Below are 21,601 nucleotides of genomic sequence, written 5' to 3' on the forward strand. Positions count from 1 at the left end.
TGTCAGTAGTAACCTGAGGTCAGATCAGATGCACTCAGGTACTTTGCAGCTCCCAACAGGCCAATGAGCTTATCAGCTCTAGGTATGGGGTGAGCATCGGTCTATGTGGCTGCATTCAAAACTTTGTAGTCCACACAAAACCTTAATTTCTTCTTCTCCCTGTAATAAAGTGGAGTTTTCTGTGGAGGTGGGAGTTAGTTCTCACCATGTAATACTCTCACAATACTCCAGATTTGGTCCTTGGATTCACACTAGTAAATCCTTAGCTAAGTCCTGATAATGTGGCAAAGAGCAGTCAGGCTTTACTTAGACGAACATGTGCTAAGTGCTTCACAGCACAAACATGGACAATAAGTATTTGACACGACTCGAAAGAAATCCAACACTAATTCATAAAAATAAGCTTAAGTGTATATAAATTTAGACACCAAAATGAGCAGTCTAGGTGTGGGAGAACTGGAGATATGGATTTTAAAAGCAATAGAAAATCACTGCAGAAATTGTATTTAAACGCTGCATTGAAGTACTGTAAATGGGAAATGTCATTGTTTGCAAAAATGCACTTCAAAGATGAGTTGCATGGAACACTTGGGGGATTACTCTAGAACAGTCTTTTGGACCAGATCACAACAGTCAGAGCAGTTTTACCTGGCCTGTAGAGTCCCGGTCCACAGTTTACCTGGCTGGTCGTGGTGCTGAACAGGACTCGCATTGAGGTCAATGGCAGGGATGCCACTGGTGAGAAATGACCACTTGGGTATTGAGCTGTAGGGAACCCCTGCTGGGTTAAGCTAGTATGGGTCCTGGGACTAGGCCATAACAGTCAGTTCACTTCAACCAGGTCCATAAAGTCTGCGTGTAGAGTTGCCCTGGCTGTCCATGGTGCTGAACAGGGCTTGCGCTGGTGCTAATTTTATCTCTGGCATGATGATGCTGACAAGGAGATGCAAAATCTTAGCTGGAGCTGGGTTTCAGATATCAGATGCAGGTTTCACACTGTGCCCTACACATGCAGCATCAACTGAAGATATTAATTACTGGGCTAGCAAACAACAAGCCTTGGCATCTTCAAAGGTGCCAGAATCCTTTGAAAAAGTACCAGGGTCCGAGAGAGTGAGGGAGCGGCCTGAAACTTGGAGGCAGACTGGGCCATGATTCCCAGAAAACACTGGACCACCTGATTTTCAACAATTCGATGACGGGCATGATGGCCAGTAAAGTTCAGATTCAGCAGTTGTTTTTAACCTAGTACCACTAGTCCAAGAGAGACTGAAGATATTTCCAGATTCCACAGGTGTCCTTCTGGTCGGGAGTCATTAGTCTCAGCCAATCATGCAGTTTCCAGTCTATTTCCTCAGGGACAGAGTTTCCCTCTTTTGCTTTTTAGCAGTGGGCAGATTCCAGCTGTCGGTGATGCTTGAATGAGAATTTACCTAAAAAAAAGCAAGTGGCATCTGATAAAACAGAAAAGGGTTCATATAATTAAACATTGCGACTCAGAGAGCCATTGCAGCACCAGGGTCTGAGGATTGTCCATCATAGTACATTGAAAGGAGACATGTTTTATACATATCTCTGGGAGCAACAAACCCAAACAACATTCTTTTCCTGGTGGAATATGTGGACAGTTGGCAAGAAGATCTAGATACAATTTCCAGATAGGGAATGCAGGTGGGCCATGACATGATGTGGACACTATGTGGGCCACCAAGTATGTGTCCTGATGTCCAACCTGAGGGGCATGTGGTCACTAAGTTTGCCACGCATGCTGTATCCTGATTGGCTAAGTGCACTAACTACATGTGGCATCTGGCGTTATGGTTTTTGGGAATGCATCCGTCCCTCTGTCCCTTTGAGCTTTATTGGGGTCAATCTCTGGTAAACATTGTAGTGTTGATACCTGTCTGTACGATCTGATCTAAGCTTGTGTGTTTGGCTGTCGGCTACGTGTTACCCCACCTGTGACCTGTCAGTGATTAACCTTCAGGACTCGGTTAATGAGCCTGCCTGACCACATACCAACATGCTGGGATTGATGGAGAGGCCATGACAGGGAGATTCAGCAGGGGTGATGCGACTTCGTTTGTGTATGAAAATGTCTCATTTGTGTATAAATGTGTCTTCTTCTTGTGTGCATTGATTAATACAATATCAGCATTCTACCCTCTACTTGAGTTTTCAACTACACCATTTAAAACCATAAGTCATGACAGTAACAGTATTGGCATTTTGTTGTTCCACCCCACTCGCTACTTGTACCCTACCAAATTTTGGGACTACATTTTTACAGCAGGAAATCCCCAATTGCAGAAAACCACACAAAAACAGTAACATAATGAAATCATGCAGCAATGACGTGCACAAACCGGTCAGCCACGGGGGGCAGGAGAACAAGTTTGTGTACCTCTCCTGCTCAGGGGCACTTCCCTCTTCCCGCATGTCCTTCTGCAGTTGGTGCAATGCTTGAATGGCAAGTGTCAAAGTTCTACTGTCCATGTCATTGTCAGGTATGAACGTGCAGCAGGTGGCATCGATCTTGATACACACACCACCCTACATTGCGGTCATCAAGTCCAAGACATACCGATGTTGCATCACCATGAGGTGGATGGCTCTCAGTTCCTCCTTGATTGCGTTAAGGCCAAGCTCAGTACTGTTCATCATTTTGAGCATTTCCCACTGTGTTATTTGCAACCAGTGGGCTTTTGCTTTTGTCTGCAAAGTGAAGAAGAGTATGGACCCTCCTTCCAATACTTGGGTGTCAGTGAATAATCTAACCTCTTCAGGACTGTCCCCGTATTAAGCCCAGCCAACATAGTCAGCTGTACTCTTCCTTTGAGCCTGATGCAACAGTATTATTTTCTTCCTCTGGGGGTATAGGTACAGTTTAGGTAGATCTTCTCCAGTGATGACCAGGGTTGGGGCGTGTATGGTGACAAAAGAGAAGAGGCCACACCATCCAGAGAGGAGTTGGGTGCAAGCGAACTCAGTGCAGAGCCAGAATGGGGTCAGTCAGCATGGAGGTGCCTCATTGCATGTCCTGAATGTGCAGTATTGTGCCACAATTCTCATTAGTGACCAATGGAATGTTTCTTTTGCCTGTGAAACATAAGGAATACAATATAAGTTTTCATAAAATTAGAGGTTGTCCCTTTCCTTTTTCATGCATGTGTACCTGTCTATCTCAATGTACCAGATCTCCTGACATGGGGTATTTAAGTTGTTATTTAGCCCTCTTCTACAAGATCCATTTCCCTTCATGTCATTCAGGTGGTTGGCCCTGCAGTAAAACTCCGTGCCGGGGTCCATTTTTGTTGAAGACAGCCCCAGACATGCTAAGGGCCACCCTTGATATAAGTGGGGGACAGACTTGTTTGTGCACTGGTTTGGTGATTTAGCTACCTCCAAGAATATCTTCTCATGAAAATCTCTTGGCCAAACAATGTCTTCCCCTATAACTCCCTTCCTGTTTATGCTGTCTAGCTCAGTTTGCATGTCGCTAGGCTCCTGTAGGAGGCTGGCCTGGCTTGTAGTGGGTGCCTAAGGTACTTATACATTATACCAGGTCCAGGTATCCCTTATTAGTGAAATGTAGGCAATGTCTAGAAGCCAAGCTGTCTAGAGGTAGCTGTAGGCAGAGCAGCCAAGGCTGAACTAGGAGACATGCAAAGCTCTTGCAATTCCACTGTAGTCACACAGTACTCACACATATGAAAGACAATACTCAGTGTTGCAAAAATAAAGGTACTTTATTTTAGTGACAGAATGCCAAAAATACTTTGGAGACTACTCCCTTAGAATGTAAGTACACTACACAATATATACACTAGTAACCAAAAACAGGTAAGTAAATAGTCAGAAAATAGTGTAAACAGTGAAAATCACAATACGTTGCAACGGGCCTGGGGGAACCCAAACCATATACTAAAATAGTGGAATGCGAAAGTCGGTTTCCCGCCTAGGCATGTTTAGTGTATAGAGGGGCGCTGGGAGTGAAAGAAAACACCAAAGGTAAGTAACAGAACCGACCCCAGAGCCCAGTAAAGCAGGACTAAAACACAGCAAGTTTCCTAAAACACACGATAGACAATAATGCAAGAACCAGGAAAGACTGAAAGATACTAGCAATGGATTCCTGGACCTGAAGACCTTTGGAAGAAGGGGACCAAGTCCAAGAACCAATGAAGAGTCCAGGGAGAACAGGAGCATCTACTAACCCGGATGAAGGTGCAAAAGAATAACCACTGGTGAGAAGACAAAGGGGGTCATTCTGACCCTGGCGGTCCATGACCGCCATGGCGGAGGGCGGCGGAAGCACCGCCAACAGGCTGGCGGTGCTTCCTGGGCGATTCTGACCGCGGCGGTAAAGCCGCGGTCAGAAAAGGGGAGCCGCGGTTTCCCGCCGGTTTCCCGCCGGTTTCCCGCTGGCCCGGGGAATCCGCCATGGCGGCGCTGCTTGCAGCACCGCCATGGGGATTCCGACCGCCTTCCCGCCAGCCTGTTTCTGGCGGTGTCCACCGCCAGAACCAGGATGGCGGGAACGGGTGCCGTGGGGCCCCTGGGGGCCCCTGCACTGCCCATGCCACTGGCATGGGCAGTGCAGGGGCCCCCCCCTGGGGGCCCCTGCACTGCCCATGCCACTGGCATGGGCAGTGCAGGGGCCCCCTAACAGGGCCCCACTATGATTTTCACTGTCTGCTGTGCAGACAGTGAAAATCGTGACGGGTGCCACTGCACCCGTCGCACCCCTGCAACTCCGCCGGCTCCATTCCGAGCCGGCTTCATTGTTGAAGGGGCTTTCCCGCTGGGCCGGCCGGCGGTCTTCTGGCGGTCGCCCGCTGGCCCAGCGGGAAAGCCGGAATGGCCGCCGCGGTCTTTTGACTGCGGAGCGGTCTTTCGGCGGGAACCGCTTGGCGGGCGGCGACCGCCGACCGCCGAGGTCAGAATGACCGCCAAAGTGTCAAAGCCCAGCTCACCTGAGTCCTTGTTCAGTTCTGATGGAGGTTGAAGACAATCCGACCCCACCCTGAAACTGCTTGTTCCAGCACACTAGTTTTTAAAGCAGTGCACTAAGAAGAGAAGCTCAAGGGAAGGGGGGAAGTGGATAAAATAAAATATTTATTTATCTTTTATCCCAAAAAATCTCATCCTAGTTAGGCAAACAAGTGCCTGATGGCACGGGAGGTAAATTTTATGGGTTTTACAAATGAAATACTGTAATCGATTTTTACCTACTGTTTTTAAGATCAATATCAGATAACTTGTTTCTAGTAGATAAGTGAATATTTGCTGCTGCTAGAACAATGTGCCTTTTTGCATCACTCGATCGTATATGACCTCTAAGCAATATAGGCACGTAAGAAAGAAAGGAATCGTTGGGCCCTAGGGATTGTTAATCACTTTCTAAAAATTAGTCAAATAACCCCTCACGTGATGATGGTATCTATATTGCTAAGATTGTAGAGGCAACTTGAACCTACTGGAGGCAAATAGTCATTCAAAAGCATATATCCTACTTTCATAATGGTTACTTTTTGAGCTAGTCTATAGTTAATGATACTACTAGCAAGATAGCAATTTTAACTGTTTTTGTATTAAGGCTTATACTTTAGGGGTATTTTATAAAATTTTATAATATTTATATGGCGATCTGCATGATGATGTGTACTGTATATTTTATAGTGTTTTAGTGATTAATTGTTGATTTTTTAATAACATTTATACCCATAACTCGCCTATTTGTATTGTATGGCCCTGAGGGAACTTTGGTCTCGATCAGTTTTTAGTGTTTCTTTGTCTTTTTTCTTTTAAAAAAGTGTCTTTGTTTCTTCTAGAAATGTAAGAATTTTGTCAGTATGCTTTTATGGTATTGTTTTACCGAAATAAAGCTGTAAAAAAAAAAAAAAAAAAAAAAGATAGACAACACCGTTCTTGCGTTTCCACTGTTGAAGTGCTGCACAAATCTGCGGCCCTTTCTGACTTCTGTAGAAACTGGTGCCTAATGAAACATAAACAAAGAACAGATAAGTACAACCTATTCCTAAATGGGTTCCTGACTATCCCCTCTTTTTTATTAGAAATTCTCTTCTAAAAGTACCTCTTGGATCCTGGTCTCTAGTTTCCAGGTTTGGAATGTGTTACTGCTCTGGGATGTGCTTTCTATTGCTGTAAAGCTTCTAAAACATTAAACAAATACCGTTATCAGAATTACCAATATCAAACATTCATCTTAATATAACTAAAGCCTAAACTCCCAATAGCAGACTCACTTTTCCCATATTTCCAGAATCTTTTATAAAACAAATACTGTACTTTTACATCAAAATACAGCATGTAATTTGTGCAAGTCCTTGATTTACTGTTTGTCTTGCTGTTAATGGTTTCCACTGTTCGATTCTTAAAAGTTCCATAAAGTATTCTTGTAACAAAGAGTTTGAATCACAATGTTCGTGGAAGGTATCTTGTTTCAAATTGTCTATACACGAATCCAGAAATTGTTGTCAAAGTTCTTTCAGGTAATAAAAGTTTTGCACTTACTTGTTGCTGGCAAGAGATACTGATCAGTCTAACCTTGTCTTCTTTCTCTTTTGCAGGTTGCTTGTAGGAGAGAGGCTGAGGCAAGGAGGAACCGGAAACCGGAGGAAGGAAGAGCCAGCAGCTGCACCCATTGAAGCCAATGAAAGTCTGTAGAGAGCAGGAGTGCCAGCGCCGAGGGATCTGGTCTCAGGTAAGCGGGAGGTAGACGAGCACAAGCACTGGGTGAGGTTCGGGGGCTGCCTTTTATAGACAGGGCTGGGTGTGGTTCGAAGAGCTGGGTGTGGTTTGAAGAGCTGGGTGTGGTCCTCACATGCTGCACATGTTCTTGAAAGGTGTGCAGAGTTTCAGTTATTATACAAATGAGTTGAATTAACACATGGCCTAGGGAGGAGTGTTTTAAAGAAGCCTTGGTAAGAGCAAGGCCCAATGTGTAAACAAAACAGCACATTAAACAACATACACAGAAGCCTAGGGGGGGGGGAAGGTGAGATAACAAGAAAGGCTTTCAATAGTAAGTTTAAAAGGGAGCTATTACAGAACCCACTAGTGCAGTGAGAGGGGACATGCTCTTTGCTGTGCACAAACCCTAACAGTTGCCCCCCTCAAAGGCCCTCCTACAGGAAGGGGTTTTCCTGGATTTTTTAAATAAAACCGTCTAATCAGCTGTGGGGCATGTACATATGATGCTGGTTCCCATGAATTCTCAGATTCATCATATCCTTTCCATTCTACTAAATAAAACAGACGTCCACTAATTCTTTTTGAGTCTTTTATGCTTTTCACTTCATATTCTAGATTTCCCTTAATTGGTATGGGTGGAGGGGGTGGTTCAGGTCGGGTTTTTGGGTTGTACGGCTTAAGCAAGGACACATGGCATGTAGTATGTACTGGATATTCTTTTGGTAAATCTAATTTTACCGTTACCGGGTTTACTATGGCAGTTATACTAAAGGGTCCAATGAAACATGGTTGCAGCTTTCGGGATCCCTCTATGTTTAGGTTCTTTGTGGAGAGCCATACCTTGTCACCAATTTTATACATTGGGGCCTCAGATCTGTGTTTGTCTGCTTGCCTTTTCATGCTTTCCTTGTACTTTAATAAATGTTTCCTGGCTTTGTCTTGTATGTCACCTAACCTTGTTAGTCTATCCGTTACTGTAGGTAACAGGGAATCTTCTAACAAAATGGGTATAGCTCTTGGATGATACCCCTGCAAGAAATAGAATGGTGAGCAAAGTAGAGCTGAATGCTCAGTATTATTATAAACAAACTCCGCTACAGGGAGAGCTTCCAACCATTCACTAGAATAATCAGCCAATAAACAACGTAGCATTTGAAGTAAGGTTTGGTTCAGTCGTTCAGTCTGCCCATCTGTCTCTGGGTGGAAAGCAGTGGATAATGCCACATCTATTTTCAGTTTTTCACATAATTTTTTCCAAAATCTAGAGTTGAACTGGCTCCCTCGGTCTGACACCACTTTGCTTGGCAAACCATGTAAACGCACAATTTCCCTTATAAAAATATCGGCAAATTCTGCCGCCGTGGGTAATTTCCGTAATGGTACAAAATGTGCCATTTTAGATAAAAAATCCACTATAACCAACACTGTTGTGAAGGATTTTACAGGTGGTAAACCTACAATAAAGTCTACGCTCATAGTGTGCCAAGGTTGTTTGGGTGTTGGCATTGGTATTAACAAGCCGTCAGGGGTCTTATGAGAAGATTTATGTCTTGCACAAATTGGACAGGTAGTGACAAATTGCTTAATGTCCTTTCTTATAGTGTCCCACCAAAAGTGTTTTTGCACATTTTCCAGGGTTTTTACCCAACCAGGATGACCTGCCAACGGTGAGGCGTGATGCCACATTATCACCTGTGTTTGTAATTCAGAGGTGGGCACTAACAGCATGTTGTCATGATACAATAAACCTCGTTGTATTGTGTTATGGGAATCCTTTAACCAATCCTGAGGTGCTTTTTGCATGTGTGCATTATATAGATCTGTGATGAAATCCTTCTGTTGTACTGGTGCCAAAAACTTTTGGGGAGGAATAATGGGTTCTCCTATTTTATCTTGTTTCATGTCTGAGGTATGTCCGTATCTAGATAACACATCAGATTGAATTTGTTGTGCACCTGGTCTATAGGTTATTACAAAGTCAAATGTGCTAAAAAAATTTAACCAGCGCATCTGACGTGGTGTTAGTGCTTTAAGTGATCCAAAAAACTGTAGATTCCTATGGTCAGAAAATATTGTAACTGGGTACTTGGCTCCATTAAATGGTGCCTCCATTCTGAAAAGGCTACTTTGATAGCTAGTAGTTCCCTTTCAGCCACAGTGTAATTTTGTTCAGCTGGTAATAACTTTTTGGAATAGAAGGCTATAGGATGTAACTGGCCATCTACTGCATCTCGTTGAGAGAGAACTCCTCCTAAAGCTACTTGTGAAGCATCCGCTTCAACAAAAAAGGGCAAGTCAGGATCAGGATGTTTCAGAATTGGGGCTGAAGTGAATTTTTGTTTTAGGAGTTGAAAGGCGTGTGCCACCTCATCAGTCCAAAGAAATCGTTGCCCTTTCCGCAACAAGGTAGTTATTGGGGCCGCAATGTCTGCAAAATGTGCAATAAACCTCCTATAAAAATTGGCGAAACCCAGAAATTTCTGAATATCTTTTACAGAGGATGGTTCTGGCCAATCAGCAATAGCACTGATTTTCTTTACATCCATAGTTATTCCTTGAGGTGACAGGCAGTATCCTAAAAAGTCCACCTTGCTGACATTAAAAGTACACTTTTCTAACTTAGCAAAAAGATGATTTTCTTTTAACTTTGATAATACTGCACGAACATGTTGGGTATGTTCTTCTGAGTTCTTAGAGTAAATGAGGATGTCGTCTATGTATACTATGACACAAACGTCCAGGAATTCGTGTAGGACCTCATTTATAAAGAACTGAAAGGCCGCAGGGGCATTACATAACCCAAAAGGCATTACTGTGTACTCAAATAAACCAAACTTTGTCTTGAAAGCTGTCTTCCACTCATCCCCCTCTTTTACTCGGACCAGGTGGTAAGCTCCCCGCAGATCTAGTTTAGTGTATACAGTAGAATGTCTTAACTGATCCAACAACACAGGTATTAGAGGAAGAGGATATTTATTCTTTATTGTAGCCTTATTTAGTCCTCTATAATCGATGCACGCGTGCAGGGATTTATCCGGCTTCGGGATAAAAAAGAGTGGAGATGACACCGGAGATGTGGAATGACGGATGAACCCAGACTGTAGTAGGTCATCTAGGTAGGTTCTTAAGTATTTGGTTTCTTCGTCAGTCAAAGCATATACTCTGGTATTAGGTAAAGGGGCCCCTGGGATAAGATCTATACGACAGTCATAAGACCGATGTGGGGGCAGCACACTAGCCTTTACTGGATCAAAGACGTCTTTAAAGTCAGAATATTCAGGAGGGAGTCTTGGTTCATCTTGTGTAAGACTAGCACAGTGTAATACTGTGCTCTGTTCTGTAACTGCTTCTTGATAGCAATTGGTTCTACAGAAAGAGGAATCCAAAGTAACAGTTCTATTCACCCAATCAATTTTTGGGTTATGAGTTGTTAACCAGGGTACCCCGAGAATCAAACCAAAATTAGGAGTATCTATCAGATCAAAGCTAATCACCTCTGTGTGCCCGTTCTGACAGACCATAACAAGTGGACTTGTTTGTTTTGTGATTAATCCAGAGGTCAATTCTGACCCATCCACTGCACATACTGCTTCTGGACAAGGCTTTAGGCACATAGGAAGTCCTAAATTTTCAGCTAACTTATTATCCACGAAATTTCCTGTCGCGCCTGAGTCCAGTAGGACAGGGAGAGAATGCCTCACTTGGGTAGTAACAATTAAAACGACCTGAATTATGAAATGTCTAGGTATGTGCGGTACCATGAAGGCTGCAGCATTAGAGGTTTGATTAAGATGTTTTCTCGAACAAGTAACCTCTCCCCTTGTCGAGCTTAATTTAATCGTTTCCCGATTCAGTTGAGGAGGTGGAGGAAACAGCACCCTTTCGTGGAGTTTTAGGCTTTACTGGACATTCTCTGGCAAAGTGACCTGACCTGCCACAATATAAACATAATTGAAGTTTTCTCCTTCTTTCTTTTTCCTCTGATGTGAGTGGACCTCTGAGTGTCCCTATTTGCATAGGCTCAGGTTCAGGGAGTTTATTATCTAAGTCTTTCTTCTTGTGTCTAATAAAAGTTAACCGTGATTCCAGTTTGTATTTATCTCCCTTTCTTTCTCCTAGTCTATGTTCTAATTTCACAACTAAATCTACAAAGTCCGGATAGTCTTTTGGCAAATCAACGATACGAGCCAGCGCGTCGGAGACACGCTTTTCTTCTGGCCACTGTGTCTCGGTGAGTAAACGATTAAAACTAGTGAGATAGGTCAATAAATCCTTGTTACCTTGTTTAAGATTTAAAAGCTCATTATCACTTGCCTGCATGAAAGTGTGTTTTGCAAAAAGGCTGGTCATGGTACGTTTAAATTCATTCCAATTATGGAGGATGGGATCATCTCTCTCCACGAAAGGAATTGACCAATTGGCTGCTGTGCCACCCAAATAAGACAAGACGAATGCCACTTTCGTAGCATCAGTAGGGAATTGTGGCTTACAAACGAAGTGTAATTGACATTGATTGATAAAAACATGGAATTTGTTACTATCTCCATGAAAACGTTCAGGTGCTGCTAAGGGCACAGCATTAGGAACATTAACAGTAACCTCAACTGGGGGAGGCAAAGTTGTATGTTTTGATGGCGCCCCTGTCTCTGAGGAGGTTTTCAACAAAGGCGTAAAAGCTGTGTTCCACTGAGATCCCCTAAATTTATACCTGCCTAAATCCTGTTTTAAAGAGGTATTCTCCATCTTTAATCTCTCTATTTCCTCTTGCATATGTTGCAAGATGCCAGACACTGATTCATTATGAGCCAAGTCCTCATTTAGGGCCTGCGCCATATCCGTGACGTCAGTGCCCTCTATTACTTCCCCGGTATTCATCGTCCACCAGAACTGAAATATATATTTTTTTTAAGGCTTGTGCTTCTGTCAAAGCCCAGCTCACCTGAGTCCTTGTTCAGTTCTGATGGAGGTTGAAGACAATCCGACCCCACCCTGAAACTGCTTGTTCCAGCACACTAGTTTTTAAAACAGTGCACTAAGAACAGAAGCTCAAGGGAAGGGGGGAAGTGGATAAAATAAAAAAGAGAGACAACACCGTTCTTGCGTTTCCACTGTTGAAGTGCTGCACAAATCTGCGGCCCTTTCTGACTTCTGTAGAAACTGGTGCCTAATGAAACATAAACAAAGAACAGATAAGTACAACCTATTCCTAAATGGGTTCCTGACTATCCCCTCTTTTTTATTAGAAATTCTCTTCTAAAAGTACCTCTTGGATCCTGGTCTCTAGTTTCCAGGTTTGGAATGTGTTACTGCTCTGGGATGTGCTTTCTATTGCTGTAAAGCTTCTAAAACATTAAACAAATACCGTTATCAGAATTACCAATATCAAACAATCATCTTAATATAACTAAAGCCTAAACTCCCAATAGCAGACTCACTTTTCCCATATTTCCAGAATCTTTTATAAAACAAATACTGTACTTTTACATCAAAATACAGCATGTAATTTGTGCAAGTCCTTGATTTACTGTTTGTCTTGCTGTTAATGGTTTCCACTGTTCGATTCTTAAAAGTTCCATAAAGTATTCTTGTAACAAAGAGTTTGAATCACAATGTTCGTGGAAGGTATCTTGTTTCAAATTGTCTATACACGAATCCAGAAATTGTTGTCAAAGTTCTTTCAGGTAATAAAAGTTTTGCACTTACTTGTTGCTGGCAAGAGATACTGATCAGTCTAACCTTGTCTTCTTTCTCTTTTGCAGGTTGCTTGTAGGAGAGAGGCTGAGGCAAGGAGGAACCGGAAACCGGAGGAAGGAAGAGCCAGCAACTGCACCCATTGAAGCCAATGAAAGTCTGTAGAGAGCAGGAGTGCCAGCGCCGAGGGATCTGGTCTCAGGTAAGCGGGAGGTAGACGAGCACAAGCACTGGGTGAGGTTCGGGGGCTGCCTTTTATAGACAGGGCTGGGTGTGGTTCGAAGAGCTGGGTGTGGTTTGAAGGGCTGGGTGTGGTCCTCATATGCTGCACATGTTCTTGAAAGGTGTGCAGAGCAGGGTGTGGTTTGAAGAGCTGGGTGTGGTCCTCTCATGCTGCACATGTTCTTGAAAGGTGTGCAGAGTTTCAGTTATTATACAAATGAGTTGAATTAACACATGGCCTAGGGAGGAGTGTTTTAAAGAAGCCTTGGTAAGAGCAAGGCCCAATGTGTAAACAAAACAGCACATTAAACAACATACACAGAAGCCTAGGGGGGGGAAGGTGAGATAACAAGAAAGGCTTTCAATAGTAAGTTTAAAAGGGAGCTATTACAGAACCCACTAGTGCAGTGAGAGGGGACATGCTCTTTGCTGTGCACAAACCCTAACACAAAGTCAGTTCTGCACCAAAGAAGACAGATATGTGGTCCTGGTTGGTGCAGAAGATGTCCTACGCCAGATGGATGAATGCAGTCTTGTTTGCGTTGCTGGATTCCGTCAACAAGCCTTGGCTCACACAAAACATGTGCTTGACGGAAAATGGCGCTGCCCGGGACCAGAAGGGAACTAGTTGCCTCTATCCAGGAGGCGGAGACAGAGGGGCTTTCAGCAACTGATAGAGCCCTCAGAAGACCAGGCAGCATGCACAGGAGTCCTACACCATGGGGACAAAGGAGGTGCAAATGGAGGCCCACACAGCATGTCACAAAGGATTCCCACGCCGCCAGAGAACTACTCAGGAACCTGTGCGTCCCAGGAAGGAATGCTGGGGGCCTAAGCTGTGCTGTGCATGAAGAACGTCTTGGAATGATGCACACAAACCTTGGCAACTGCAATTCACACAGTGCACGGGTGCACTGTCTTGCATGGGAGGCAAGCTCTTACCTCCACCAAAGTTGGACAGTTGGATGTTGGGACTGTCGGAGTCACTTTAGTCCATGTCCCATGTTTCTGTATCCACGCCTGTCATTTGGAGAGGGGACCCAAGCCATAAGTCGTCACTGCAGAGAGGTGCCCGCTGAAGCAGGGAAGTGACTCTGTCACTCCACAGGAGATTCCTTCAGTACTTCAGGTGCAGGCTGAAGACAGGCAGTCCTTGTAGGATGCACAACCTGGAAACTGGTGCAGTTGCTGGCAGGAGCTGAAGATTCAATTTTGCAGAAGTCGTCTTTGCTTATTTGTTGCAGTTTTGTAGAGTTCCCGGAGCAGTCAGCGGTTGATCTGTCGGTAGAAGATGAAGTAAAGGATGCAGAGGATTCCTGCTGGAGTCTTCCAATCTGAATCTGAAGAAACACCCAGACCAGAGACCCTAAATAGCCCTGAGAGGGGGATTGGTCATCTAACCAGGTAAGCACCCATCAGGAGGGGTCTCTGGCATCACCTGCTGGCACTGGCCACTCAAATGCTCCCAGAGTGCCCCACCACTTTGGAACCTAAGATGGCTAAAACCCAGGGACACTCTGGAGGAGCTCTGGGCACCACCCCTGGGGTGGTGATGGATAGGGGGTGATCACTCTCCTTTCCTGTGTCCAGTTTCGCACCAGAGCAGGGACTGCAGGTCCCTAAATTGGTGTAGATTGGATTATGTAAGGAGGGTGCCATCTGTGCTCTGCAAAGCATTTCCAGAGGCTCTGGGAGGATACCCCTCCCATGCCTGTGACACCTATTTCCAAAGGGAGAGGGTGTAACTCCCCTCTCCTAAAGGAAATGCCTTGTTCTGCCTTCCTGGGATTGAGCTGCTCAAGCCCCAGGACTGCAGAAGCATGTGGGGTGGCCTCACACACAGGTACTTTGCACCTAGCCTTCATGGTTGAAATACCTGATATTTAGGTGACTTATAAGTGACCTGGTACAGTGAAAATGGCTCTGAAATAGTGCATGCACTATTTCACATAGGCTGCAATGGGAGTCCTCTAGAAGCCCTTGCATGAACTCCCTATGGGTGGCAAAAGAAATGCTGCAGACAAAGGGATCCCCTGGAACTTCAGTGCCCTGGGTCCCTCGATACCATATACTAGGGACTTATAAGTGGTGTCTCGTATGCCAATTTGGAGAGAAATACTGGGTTATCAGCATGTAGTGACAAATTTAGAAACAGAGAGAGCATGAGCACTTGGGTCTTGATTAGCAGGACTCCAGTGACAATTTATAAAACAATGAAAACATACTCACAAGCAGGCCATAAACCATAAGTACTGGGGTCCTGACTAGCAGCATCCCAGTAACACAGTCAAAACCACACTGACATCAAGGAGAAATTGGGGGTAACATGCCAAAAAGAGGGTACTTTCCTACAGCTTGGTCAGAAGATACAGGGGGTCATTCCGACCCCGGCGGTCCATGACCGCCAGGGCCGGGGACCACAGCCGCCGCGGTCAGAAAAGGGGAACCGGCGGTTTCCCGCCGGTCTTCCCCTGGCCCAGGGAATCCTCCATGGCGGCGCTGCTTGCAGCGCCGCCATGGGGATTCCGACCCCCTTCCCGCCACCCTGTTTCTGGCGGTTCTTACCGCCCGAACAGGATGGCGGGAACGGGTGTCCTGGGGCCCCTGGGGGCCCCTGCACTGCCCATGCCACTGGCATGGGCAGTGCAGGGGCCTCCTAACAGGGCCCCATGAAGATTTTCACTGTCTGCTTTGCAGACAGTGAAAATCGCGACGGGTGCAACTGCACCCGTCGCGCCCCTGCAACTCCGCCGGCTCCATTCGGAGCCGGCTTCCTCGTTGCAGGGCCTTTCCCGCTGGGCCGGCGGGCGCCCTTTTGGCAGTCGCCCGCCGGCCCAGCGGGAAAGCCAGAATGGCATCCGCGGTCTACTGACCGCGGAGCGGCCATTTGGCGGTGACCGCATCAGAATGACCGCCACAGTGCTGTCAGACTGGTCTGATAGTGGGTCAGATTTACTACTACCCTTTGGGGGTCCACTTTGTTAGGTTGCAACTTGGCCCTATTTCTACACAGGTACAGATGGAGGAGGGATGCCGCTTTCTCAGCAGCTATCTTTTGGGATAAGTCCAATCTATTTGTACCTACTGTGTGTATCATCATCGAATAGACATAACATGACCTGGCTGATATCTTAGAGTTCACAGTGGTCATGTGCTGATACCACGTATTGTCTAAAAGTGTTGTGTGTGCAGTAGAATCCCTAGAAGGCATCATTGTAGATCTTGAGATGATTCCAGCTGGGGTTTAAACCATTTTCTCGGTAACTGGAGTTTCTGGGTTGAGAAAAACAGGTCAGAAAGTCTTTGGGTCAGGGTGTGGTACGGGATCCCACTAGGGTTATGGATATGAAAAAGTCCTTGGGGTGTGTTGTCGTTCTTGATTCTGTTGGGTACAAGAGCTCCTAGGAATAGTCTGTGGCTCTTGATCCTGCTGGGGATTCTGGTGTGACCACAGAGAAGGTAAGTGTTCACTGTAGAGGTGATGTACTTAACGGCTCGACTGCAGAACTGGTGGGCGAGAGATAGGTGTGGTTGTTAAAAAGAAAACATTGCATATCTGTATGTCGCCAATTAATCCTTAAGAATTTCTGTGTCCTCCACATATTTTGATTTGACACCAGCGGGTGGCCCCCAATCAGCAGACCCAGTTTTGGCAGGAATAGGTAATTTTTTTAACATTTCATATCTACACATCGTTGGGTCTCCCCCTCTCCATGCTTAGCCAAATAGACAGTTGAGTGCTGTGTTTTAGGGGTGCTTCCTGTGTTTAGAGATAGTTTCTAAACTTTTAATTGGTGCTATGTTGGCTTCGCCAACCCTTTGGTGTCCTGGTGTGTGCACAAGGTAGCGTCATTAGCGCGGGGGTGTTTCTAGCCTACACGTGTGGGGGGATGCAAAAGTGAAGGCATCTCGCACTGAATGTTGGTCAGTGAATACAATGTCCCCTGAGGTCACATGTGCACCCTTCTAGTATCTGCACGTGGCATACCCCATGATCATCCCAAGTGGTGCCAGGTGTTTTAGCTACTCGCCTTTTCTTTAGGATAGCTCTCGGATTTTTTTAGTGTGGCTCTTGGGCATTTCCTCAGACCTCTGAATTTTAGTGTTGGATATTGGTGGGGGCTGGAGTGTGGTTCTGCTGCCCCCGTCTCTAATTTGTGGAGCTCGATATTGGAATTGCTGCTCCATTCGATCGATGCATGTTAGGCCTTGTGTGCTGCCAGATTGCTAGACCTTTTGCAGGGGTGAGCTGCAATGAATGTTCTGGACTTCCTTTCCTGGTACACCCCTCTCCCTTGCACCATATCTTTTTGGGCTTACTGTTCCTAGCTGCTTTTGGGAAGCTCAGAGGGAAATGAGGAGGCAAAGACATTGCAGTGTGGAAAGTATGGACAAGGCCGGAATCTTGTAGGAGTTATGCCCCCATTATGGGAATGTACTGTAGTGAATGGTTGTCCTGGTGAACACCCTTTGTACTGACCCAGTGCCATGGGGTGCCTCGTTGGAACTCATGCGTGCACTGTAAGCATCATGTGTTCTTTGCTACCCCTAGCGCATGGGGAGGCCTGATTCCCCACACTGGTGGACAGCTTAATTTTAGAAAAAAAATTGGGGCTCCTTGTTGGCTAGGGGACTGCTGAGGGCATTATTGTTGCTGGGAGTACATGACAAAGACATTTTGGTCCCGCCTGCCGGCCTGAGAATGGGGACCTTTTGACTTGGTAATAGGAACCTGTCCCATTTGTTTTGTGTGTTCAAGGACTTGGGGTACCGGCCTCGTAAGCAGCCGTTGGGGAGCTGCCCTGCCCCACTCCACTCAGTCAGCCTGACCTCCCCTGTGGTGTGAACAGCCAGCCCTGACCTGGGGGACAAGCAGTGGAGCGGGGCCCAGGCTCTTGTGGACACCCTAAATGATGAGCTCCCTCCGGTGAGGATTCCCGATCGACAGCAACATGGCAGGTTGAGATGGCACACTCCAGCAAGGACACCCACTCGACAGCCAAACAACAACCCTAAATGTTTGCAAGAATTAGTAAATGTTGAACTCCCTAATATTATTCTTATTTGTCTTTATTGATAATTCTACTGCAGTGTATTTTAAGATGTGCTTGGAAAGTATACATTTGTACCGGGGTTGCTAAGGCTTACTGCTCATTTGCGTTCTGGGTCTGAGTGAAGCAATTGCTTTCCCAAATGGCTACCCCTCCTTGCAAGGGCTTTGCCTGTGGTCACTGTTGGGTCTGGTTCTCTGGCTGTGGCTGCTGATACCATGCGCTGCTCCAATTTCCTGATCCCTGTGGAGGTGGTGGATCAGTGGAATCACATCTATGTGGCTGTGTATAGGGTGCAGCTAGGTTTACTTTGGCCTGATTCTGTGGATGAAAGTTCTGCAGGGCCTGGGCCTGGCTTATTGACTTCTGCATGTGGTGTGCCTTTAGTCAGTACATGTTGACCATGCAGCCTATTCTACAGCAAGAGTAGCATTGTATCGGGTTTGGCTGCTGCCAACCACCCTGATTTCCATCACTTTAGCCAACTAAGAACCCCTGGGGTCCAGCCACGGTGTCCCCTTCATAATCTGTGCCATTTGCATCCTTGCAGCCAACATGGCCCCCTCAAGGGCAGTCTTCCTTAGCTTATGTTAGATCATTTTAGCTTTCTCCCTCTGGGTCTGTTCATGGCTCTCCTTATCCTTTTCTTGTTTCCTCTTATAGATGAGCAGTATGTGCACTTGTATTTCTCACAGGAGTTTAGCTTCTAGTCCCACTATGCTGTCCAAACCACTTTCTATTTTGATGGGCAGTCCCTTCTTGAGGATGTTGTAGAAGAAAATGTCTTGAGGGCCCGTATCCGTCCCTGGCTGTCCTGTCTCCTGCCCAACCATTCTCTCATCCCTTCTAGGAAGCCTACTATGGTTTCCCCAGATTACATGATTTCTTCCATCAACCCACCTACATCCCGGCAGTCACAGAATATTTCAACCAGGGAGTCCATATCTGGTGCCTGTATGAATTAAATGCAGCCCTGTGTATGCTCTGAGTTGGTCAGCTTAACTGGTGGGATGCAGCGCCGGCAAACACTGTGTTGTTCTGCTCACCGATAATGCTATTCAGCAGACTCTTGACATCGCCTATTGCTAGGGTGATCCCTGTGGTATTATTCTTGAAGCATGAGTTCCATTTCCCGGCTGCATCCAATAACAGTGGCAGCTTGGCTCTTAGCCCTCCCTTGTCCACCTGAGCACAGGGCACGTAGATGGTCCCTGATGTGCCCTTCTGTAATAGTGGACAAATACTCATTTTGGACATCTCAAACTGTTTTCCTTCTGCATAGCATTTCCATCTTCTCAGACACCCCTGCATGCAAGGGAAGTTCCTCTTAGGATCCCCCTCTTCATGCTGGGTGAAGTCTTCAGCAATCATTATGTCTTCTGGTTTGAAGGATCTCTAATCCAGCAAGGGCCTGTTGTATTGATCATTTCTTCTGTCCAACTGGCTAGCAGGTGGCAAAAGTGTCAGGAGAAGATGTTGCCTTTCTCCTAAGCTACTATATTTCTTGGAGGGTCGGTTTACCTGTCTTGCAGATTTGAGGGAAGTAGCAGATGTGCTCACTGCTACTCTCCTCGTGTGAATGTAGTGTTGTCATTTTGGTCCTCCTATGTCTAAGCTGGGTCTTCACTAGGCTGCCTTGGTCCCTAATTTCCTGGTGAGACCCTCTCCTTCGCTGGTGCTCAGGTGAGGCACGGACCCCAGTCAAAAGCCTCCCTTCTGATTCTATCTTGGACTCCTCCATGACTGGGGCTCTGTACCTACTCCCACTGTCCTCAGGTGAAGGGTGCACTACTTTCCTAACGTTGGGCTTCCAGGATGCAACCTCGCTCTCTTTCCCTTCTCAGATTGCGCCTTTCCTCTGACAGCCATCTAGATCATCTCCTTCGTTCAGAACTATGCGCTATCCTAGGTCAGACCTGCTTTCATGCTCGCTTTCTGTGGTTTCCTCAGCTATGTGAGTGTACCCGGTGGATCCCTCCTCACTGCCAGAGAACAGAGGACTGGAATCTCTTCCCTCACTTTTGTGAGCTGTCTCACTATCCAAGATGGCTCTAATTCTTCCCTTCACTAGCGTTCTTTCCCTGGAACCAGCGGGAGCTCTGGCTCCCTGTCCCACTGAAGCTTGGTCTGCTGATTGTGACCAAGAGGGTTAAGAAACTGGTGGCACTGAGAAAACCTGGATAGCCTTATAAGAATGATATGTAGGCCCTATACCACACTTAGGCCCTCATTATGACATTGGCGTTAAATCCTGCTTACCGCCATGCCGACTGGTGCCAACAAAACGCCGCCGCTGCGGATAACCACCAAGCATATTATGACATATACATACCAATCCGTCACTATACAGCCACACGCACAAGTCAGACAGCCCAAAGGTCAGTGATAAACTGGTGGTATCCAAACCCACACCATTACACCAACAGAACGATGCACACAGCATTATGACCCACAAATCACTGCAGCGGACATTCAATGGCGGTAAACCACTGGCGGTACATACCGCCGCGCTCAAACTACACACACTCAAACAAAACTACACCACATTGGACAATTCAAACTACACACACCTGACACTCATATACACACCACACCCACACACCCACACCACTATAAAACACCCACCCACATTACCCACAATCCTTTATGACTAGAAATAATTGATACCAGAGAAAGGCAGCAAGAGCACCCACACAACCAGAGACACATAACATTGTCACTTATACAATATCCATGCACTTTGCATCACACACCCCAACACATCACCCCACACACCCTCACCCTAACCACTCACACTACACCCATGGCACCACAACGGCACCCCAGATTCTCTGAGGAGGAGCTGAGGGTCATGGTGGAGCAAATCATCCGGGTAGAGCCAGAGCTATTTGGATCACAGGTGCCGCAGACATCCATTGGTAGGAAGATAGAGCTATGGTGGAGAATCGTGGACAGGGTCAACATCGTGGGACATCACCCCAAAATAAGGGACGACATCAGGAAGAGGTGGAACGACCTACGGGGGAAGGTACGTTCCACAGCAGCAAGACACCAACTAACTGTACAGAGGACTGGCGGTGGTTCCCCACCTCCTCCCCCACAACTAACAACATGGGAGGAGCAAATCTTGGCAATCATGCACCCTGAGGGCGTGGCAGGAGTAGGAGGAGGACTGGACTCTGGTAAGTCAAATCTCTATTACTATCACCCCCCTACCTGCATGCCATCCCAAACTCCCATCACTTCACCACATCCCACATACCCCACCATCACAACCCACTCATCCCAATACCAAGCCCTGCATGTAACACCAATGGACACCACTCACGGACCTGCATGGACACCTATCACCACTGCATGCACACTGGAGAGAATCACCTAGCCCACCAAATAGCAACTCACACAAAGGCAAATGTGCCAGGGCAACAACAACCATAGAGGGCAACACACCCATGCACATGATGTCACACGCAGAAACAATGGGGGTCATTACAACATTGGCGGTAAAAGCCGCTTACTGCTGTGCAGAAGACCGCCAATACACCGCCGCGGCCGCGGAATTCCGCCACAGCTATTATGACCCACATCTTGGAATCCGCCGAAATTCAGACACCCACACAAGTCCGCCACACCAAAGGTCAGTGTTAAACTGGCGAAGACAAATCCTCCACCTCCACGCCAACAGAAACACGCCCATGCTATTACGACCCACGAATCCAAGCGGCGGTCTTTCAACCGCGGTATTCCATTGGCGGTACACACCGCCACGCTCAAAATACACACACATCTCCAAAACACCACCACATTGGACAATTCCAAATACACACACCTGATACACATACAAACAACACTCCCACACACCCAACACAATATAAAACACACACCCACATCACCCACAAACCCCTACGACCAAAAATTAG

At 46.3% G+C, this 21,601-nt stretch overlaps 1 long non-coding RNA gene across 1 annotated transcript in view; it reads left to right on the top strand.

Moving 5' to 3' along the window:
* LOC138297317 (uncharacterized) overlaps positions 1-10,925 on the top strand; it is a 229,415-nt gene extending 218,490 nt beyond the window's left edge. Inside the window, exons 3-4 of the long non-coding RNA XR_011204021.1 lie at positions 6,594-6,727; positions 10,837-10,925. This is a non-coding gene — a long non-coding RNA (uncharacterized lncRNA). The remainder of the gene's footprint in view (positions 1-6,593; positions 6,728-10,836) is intronic.
* Positions 10,926-21,601: the final 10,676 nt, after the last annotated feature.

The sequence above is a fragment of the Pleurodeles waltl genome, chromosome 5 (assembly GCF_031143425.1).
Source record: "Pleurodeles waltl isolate 20211129_DDA chromosome 5, aPleWal1.hap1.20221129, whole genome shotgun sequence".
Lineage (NCBI taxonomy): Eukaryota > Metazoa > Chordata > Amphibia > Caudata > Salamandridae > Pleurodeles > Pleurodeles waltl.